This window comes from Lampetra planeri, chromosome 15 (genome assembly GCF_965212315.1).
Source record: "Lampetra planeri chromosome 15, kcLamPlan1.2.h2, whole genome shotgun sequence".
NCBI lineage: Eukaryota > Metazoa > Chordata > Hyperoartia > Petromyzontiformes > Petromyzontidae > Lampetra > Lampetra planeri.
Window position 1 is genome coordinate 14649156 of NC_136121.1, and position 6043 is coordinate 14655198.

Here is a 6043-nt window from a genome sequence, read left to right on the forward strand (position 1 = left end):
GGTGGAAATTGCACATTCCTATGGCGTGGGTCAGTCGATCCATAGGACGACTGCTGTTGACTTTACCACGAAGGGTGACTCATTTGCGTTCGTAGCGCGATGCGCTAACCACCACGTCACCGCTCCTCACCCATCGCACACCAACAAAAATAACTGCCGTTCACCACACAGTGACGTCACCACCACGGCGCTTGTGCCAGGCTAGGTGCACTTTGAGGCCCCGTGAAGTGTCGAATGTCCGCTGGCAGGAGGTCACGGAACAAGACCCAGGTGCCATGGGTTGGCTGGGATGCCTGGCAGATGTACCAACTATGCCCTCGACCGTGCCAACTGTGGTTCCCACTGTTCCACCACACACCACCACACACCCCCACAGCACTACACACCACCACACACACCACTACACACCGCACAACACCACCACACACCACCACACGCAACACACAGCACACCGCACACCACCACGCCACCACACAGCACACGCCACCACACACTACACACCACTCGCCACCACACACTACACACCACTACACACCGCACACACACCACCACACACCACCACCACACACTACACACAGCACACCACCACACACCACACACACACCACCACACCACACACCACCACCACACACCACATACCACCACACACTACACACCACTACACACCGCACACACCACCACACACTACACACAGCACACCACCACACACCACCACACACACCACCACACCGCAACCCCCCCCCCCCCCCAGCGTGCCCCCACACTCACCCCGTCCCCCCGTTTACAACATTCACACGACACTGTCTGTGACGAGCTTCACAAATCAGTAACCGCGGGTTTGTTTGTAAACAACGAGTCAACAATCTGCAGACGTTCTGTAAACATCTCGGCGAATCCCCCTCCCTCCCCTCCCTCCCCTCCCTCCCCTCCCTCCCCTCCCTCCCCTCCCTCCCTCCCCAATCCTCCTCTCCCACTCCCCTCCGCCCCTTGCAGAAACGCGATTACATCCACAAAGGATTTGACTGCTGAGGATTGCTGCTGCTGCTCTGGTGGTGGTGGTGGCCTGGCGGAGAGCGGCGCAGACGTCGCCACGTGGAGCTCGTTCGCTCTCCCGGCGCGGCAGTGCAGACCAACAATGGGGGGGAGGGGGGGGATGGGGGGTGCGGCTCTTCTTCTGCCCCTCCCGCCGCCCGTGTCCAACAAAGGGGCCCGCACGGTGGCAGTGCCGCAGTGTTTGATGGGCAGCGCGAGCGTGGTGGTGGTGAGGTGGTGGTGAGGTGGTGGTGGTGAGGTGGTGGTGGTGGTGAGGTGGTGGTGGTGGTGAGGTGGTGGTGGTGAGGTGGTGGTGGTGGTGAGGTGGTGGTGGTGGTGGTGAGGTGGTGGTGAGGTGGTGGTGAGGTGGTGGTGGTGAGGTGGTGGTGGTGGTGAGGTGGTGGTGAGGTGGTGGTGAGGTGGTGGTGGTGGTGAGGTGGTGGTGAGGTGGTGGTGAGGTGGTGGTGAGGTGGTGTTGGTGAGGTGGTGGTGGTGGTGAGGTGGTGGTGAGGTGGTGGTGAGGTGGTGGTGAGGTGGTGGTGGTGGTGAGGTGGTGGTGGTGAGGTGGTGGTGGTGGTGGTGGTGGTGGTGAGGTGGTGGTGGTGGTGAGGTGGTGGTGGTGGTGAGGTGGTGGTGGTGGTGGTGAGGTGGTGGTGAGGTGGTGGTGGTGGTGAGGTGGTGGTTAGGTGGTGGTGGTGAGGTGGTGGTGGTGAGGTGGTGGTGAGGTGGTGGTGAGGTGGTGGTGAGGTGGTGTTGGTGAGGTGGTTGTGGTGAGGTGGTGGTGAGGTGGTGGTGAGGTGGTGGTGAGGTGGTGGTGGTGGTGAGGTGGTGGTGGTGAGGTGGTGGTGGTGGTGGTGGTGGTGGTGAGGTGGTGGTGGTGGTGAGGTGGTGGTGGTGGTGAGGTGGTGGTGGTGGTGGTGAGGTGGTGGTGAGGTGGTGGTGGTGGTGAGGTGGTGGTGAGGTGGTGGTGGTGAGGTGGTGGTGGTGGTGAGGTGGTGGTGAGGTGGTGGTGGTGAGGTGGTGGTGGTGGTGGTGAGGTGGTGGTGGTGGTGGTGGTGAGGTGGTGGTGGTGGTGGTGAGGTGGTGGTGAGGTGGTGGTGGTGGTGGTGAGGTGGTGGTGAGGTGGTGGTGGTGAGGTGGTGGTGAGGTGGTGGTGGTGAGGTGGTGGTGGTGAGGTGGTGGTGGTGGTGAGGTGGTGGTGGTGGTGAGGTGGTGGTGAGGTGGTGGTGGTGAGGTGGTGGTGAGGTGGTGGTGGTGGTGAGGTGGTGGTGAGGTGGTGGTGGTGGTGAGGTGGTGGTGGTGGTGGTGAGGTGGTGGTGGTGGTGGTGAGGTGGTGGTGAGGTGGTGGTGGTGAGGTGGTGGTGGTGGTGAGGTGGTGGTGGTGGTGGTGGTGGTGAGGTGGTGGTGAGGTGGTGGTGAGGTGGTGGTGGTGAGGTGGTGGCGGTGAGGTGGTGGTGAGGTGGTGGTGGTGGTGGTGAGGTGGTGAGGTGGTGGTGAAGTGGTGGTGGTGAGGTGGTGGTGGTGAGGTGGTGGTGGTGGTGAGGTGGTGGTGGTGGTGAGGTGGTGGTGAGGTGGTGGTGAGGTGGTGGTGAGGTGGTGTTGGTGAGGTGGTGGTGGTGAGGTGGTGGTGAGGTGGTGGTGGTGAGGTGGTGGTGGTGGTGGTGGTGGTGAGGTGGTGGTGGTGGTGGTGAGGTGGTGGTGGTGGTGAGGTGGTGGTGGTGGTGGTGGTGAGGTGGTGGTGGTGAGGTGGTGGTGGTGAGGTGGTGGTGAGGTGTTGGTGAGGTGGTGGTGGTGAGGTGGTGGTGGTGAGGTGGTGGTGAGGTGGTGAGGTGGTGGTGGTGGTGAGGTGGTGGTGGTGGTGAGGTGGTGGTGGTGAGGTGGTGGTGGTGAGGTGGTGGTGGTGGTGGTGAGGTGGTGGTGAGGTGGTGGTGAGGTGGTGGTGGTGAGGTGGTGGTGAGGTGGTGGTGAGGTGGTGGTGAGGTGGTGGTGGTGAGATGGTGGTGGTGAGATGGTGGTGGTGGTGGTGGTGAGGTGGTGGTGGTGGTGGTGAGGTGGTGGTGGTGGTGAGGTGGTGGTGGTGGTGAGGTGGTGGTGAGGTGGTGGTGGTGGTGGTGAGGTGGTGGTGAGGTGTTAGTGAGGTGGTGGTGGTGGTGAGGTGGTGGTGGTGGTGGTGAGGTGGTGGTGAGGTGGTGGTGGTGAGGTGGTGGTGGTGGTGAGGTGGTGGTGAGGTGGTGGTGGTGAGGTGGTGGTGGTGGTGAGGTGGTGGTGGTGGTGGTGGTGGTGGTGAGGTGGTGGTGGTGGTGAGGTGGTGGTGGTGGTGAGGTGGTGGTGGTGGTGAGGTGGTGGTGAGGTGGTGGTGGTGAGGTGGTGGTGAGGTGGTGGTGGTGAGGTGGTGGTGAGGTGGTGGTGGTGGTGGTGGTGAGGTGGTGGTGAGGTGGTGGTGGTGGTGAGGTGGTGGTGAGGTGGTGGTGGTGGTGAGGTGGTGGTGGTGGTGAGGTGGTGGTGGTGGTGGTGAGGTGGTGGTGGTGGTGAGGTGGTGGTGAGGTGGTGGTGGTGGTGAGGTGGTGGTGAGGTGGTGGTGGTGGTGAGGTGGTGGTGGTGGTGGTGGTGAGGTGGTGGTGGTGGTGAGGTGGTGGTGGTGAGGTGGTGGTGGTGAGGTGGTGGTGAGGTGGTGGTGAGGTGGTGGTGAGGTGGTGGTGGTGAGGTGGTGGTGGTGGTGGTGGTGAGGTGGTGGTGAGGTGGTGGTGGTGAGGTGGTGGTGGTGAGGTGGTGGTGAGGTGGTACACTGTCAACTCAGCCTCGGTGAGGTCGACTCGGCATCAAACGAGTCGCCGGTGCGCTGTGTCACTGGGGAGACAAAGGCGACCGGGCTGAGTGCTGCCCACCCACCACCCAGACTGGACACCTGTGAAAGAGAGCCACAGAACTTGTCGGATTGCTCCTCCATCATAAGTAAAGAGTCTGATTCTGCCTGCCGTGCCGGCCCTCATCGGTGCCACTGGCTCGCAGCACCTGCCCCCAACTCGCTCTGTCTGTCTCCGGGTGGTCCACGTGGGAGTGCTCGCACGAGCACGTCTGGTCATCGACGTGGGGGGGGGGGTCAGAGTCCACTCCAGGGGGGCCCCCGAGCGGTGGCGACGTTGCCCCGTCGTTTAAACAACGACCGCGCCGGGAGGTGACATCGAACCATCCGGCGACCTCTGGATTGCAAGTCCGGTGCGCTGCTGCTGCTAACCATTGCATGACGGCAGCTTCTAAAGCCTCCCCTATCCAGAGGGAAAACCTCTCCTCTGGCATTGATGGACTGACCCCTCCCCCCATTCCCCGCCTCGTGATGAGTGGGAGGCGCGTCCGACTTTGCGATGGGAAGAATCATTTCCTTTTTTGTCTGAACTATTTCAGCTGCTGCGAGCAGCGCGGGGAGGGGGCGGGCGGGGGGGGGGGAGCCAGGCGCGCGTGGGTCCGAGTGGTTGGGGAAGGTAGGGGCGGGGGGGGGGGGCGGGGGGGATTGGGGGTGGGGGGCTCATCGGGAAGGGTGAGCGCGGCCGCTGCCGTTGCCAAAGCAGAGCGCGCCAGAGATTCACCGCCGTCTATCAACGAGGCTCCGAACGGAAAATGTGAAGAGCCGTCACCACCGTAACCCCGTGTCCGCCTCGAGTTAAACACGGACCCCCCCCCCCTTCCTCAGCCCCACCGCCCCCCCCCCTCCAAGTCAAAATAAAAGCTCCATCACCCGCGTGTGTTGGGCGGGCAGGGGGAGTCCGCGCCGCGATGACACCCTGCGCGTGCTGCGCAGCGAGCCGAGGAGAGGCTCGAATCCCGACCCTGGCGCCTTTAGTGTGTGGCAGGTTGTATGTTGTGAGTGGAGTGTGTGTGAGTGGAGTGTATGTGAGTGGAGTGTGTGTGAGTGGAGTGTATGTGAGTGTGTGTGAGTGAGTGGAGTGTGTGTGAGAGTGTGTGAGTGAGTGGTGTGTGTGAGTGAGTGTTGAGTGTGAAAGTGAGTGTGAGAGTGTGTGAGTGAGTGTGAGAGTGAGTGTGAGGGTGTGTGAGAGTGTGAAAGTGTGTGAGAGTGTGTGAGTGGAGTGTGAGAGTGTGTGAGAGTGTGTGTGAGTGAGTGGAGTGTGTGAAAGTGTGTGAGTGAGTGTGAGAGTGTGTGAGTGGAGTGTGTGTGAGTGTGAGTGAGTGTGAGTAGAGTGTGAGAGTGTGTGTGAGTGAGTGGAGTGTGTGAGAGTGTGTGAGTGAATGTGAGTGAATGTGGGAGTGTGTGAGTGAGTGGAGTGGAGTGTGTGAGTGAGTGAGTTTGAGTGAGATTGAAATTGTGTGAGAGTGTGAGTGAGTGGAGTGTGAGAGTGTGAGTGAGTGTGAGTGAGTGTGGACTTTGTATTCTCTCTTCTTGGGTTGACTCCGCATTCTCCGGTTTCCTCCCAGAGCTAAACTCCCAAACACAGTGGAACTAATATTGACCAAACATCCAAATGCTGAAACTCATTTTCATCTGCAAATGACTCAAATGGGACCACACACAAAATCGGCAGCAGCAACATCGCCCCCCTAACTGCAACAAACTTGGCACGAGCCTCTTGAAGAAGAGTCTTGAGACTCAGTGAGACTTTCCCGGGCACACAAGCGTCATCATGAGAATAAAATTCGCGGGGCGAGTGGAGGATTTCCAACTTCCAACCCGCAATGTTTCTGGCCGGTGCCATACATGTGCACACGTTTACACGCAGAATTATAAACAATTATAAGCACATTACAGTCATCGGCGGTGCTGTTGCTGCGTTGGCAGTGGTGCGCAAGCACAATTAACAATCACAAACTCAGCACGTTCGTCAACAACAAGAACAACAACACTGTGTGTGCGGCATTAAAAGGGAACTAAACATATGGCAAGCGACGTTTCGGGCAATGGCCCTTCTTCTGTGGCCCCCACAGCTCCGACAGGCGGGGGCGATGCTGCCCGCATGGTGCCCAATTTGAGACATTTGCGGCGGATTCCACAACGACTCCA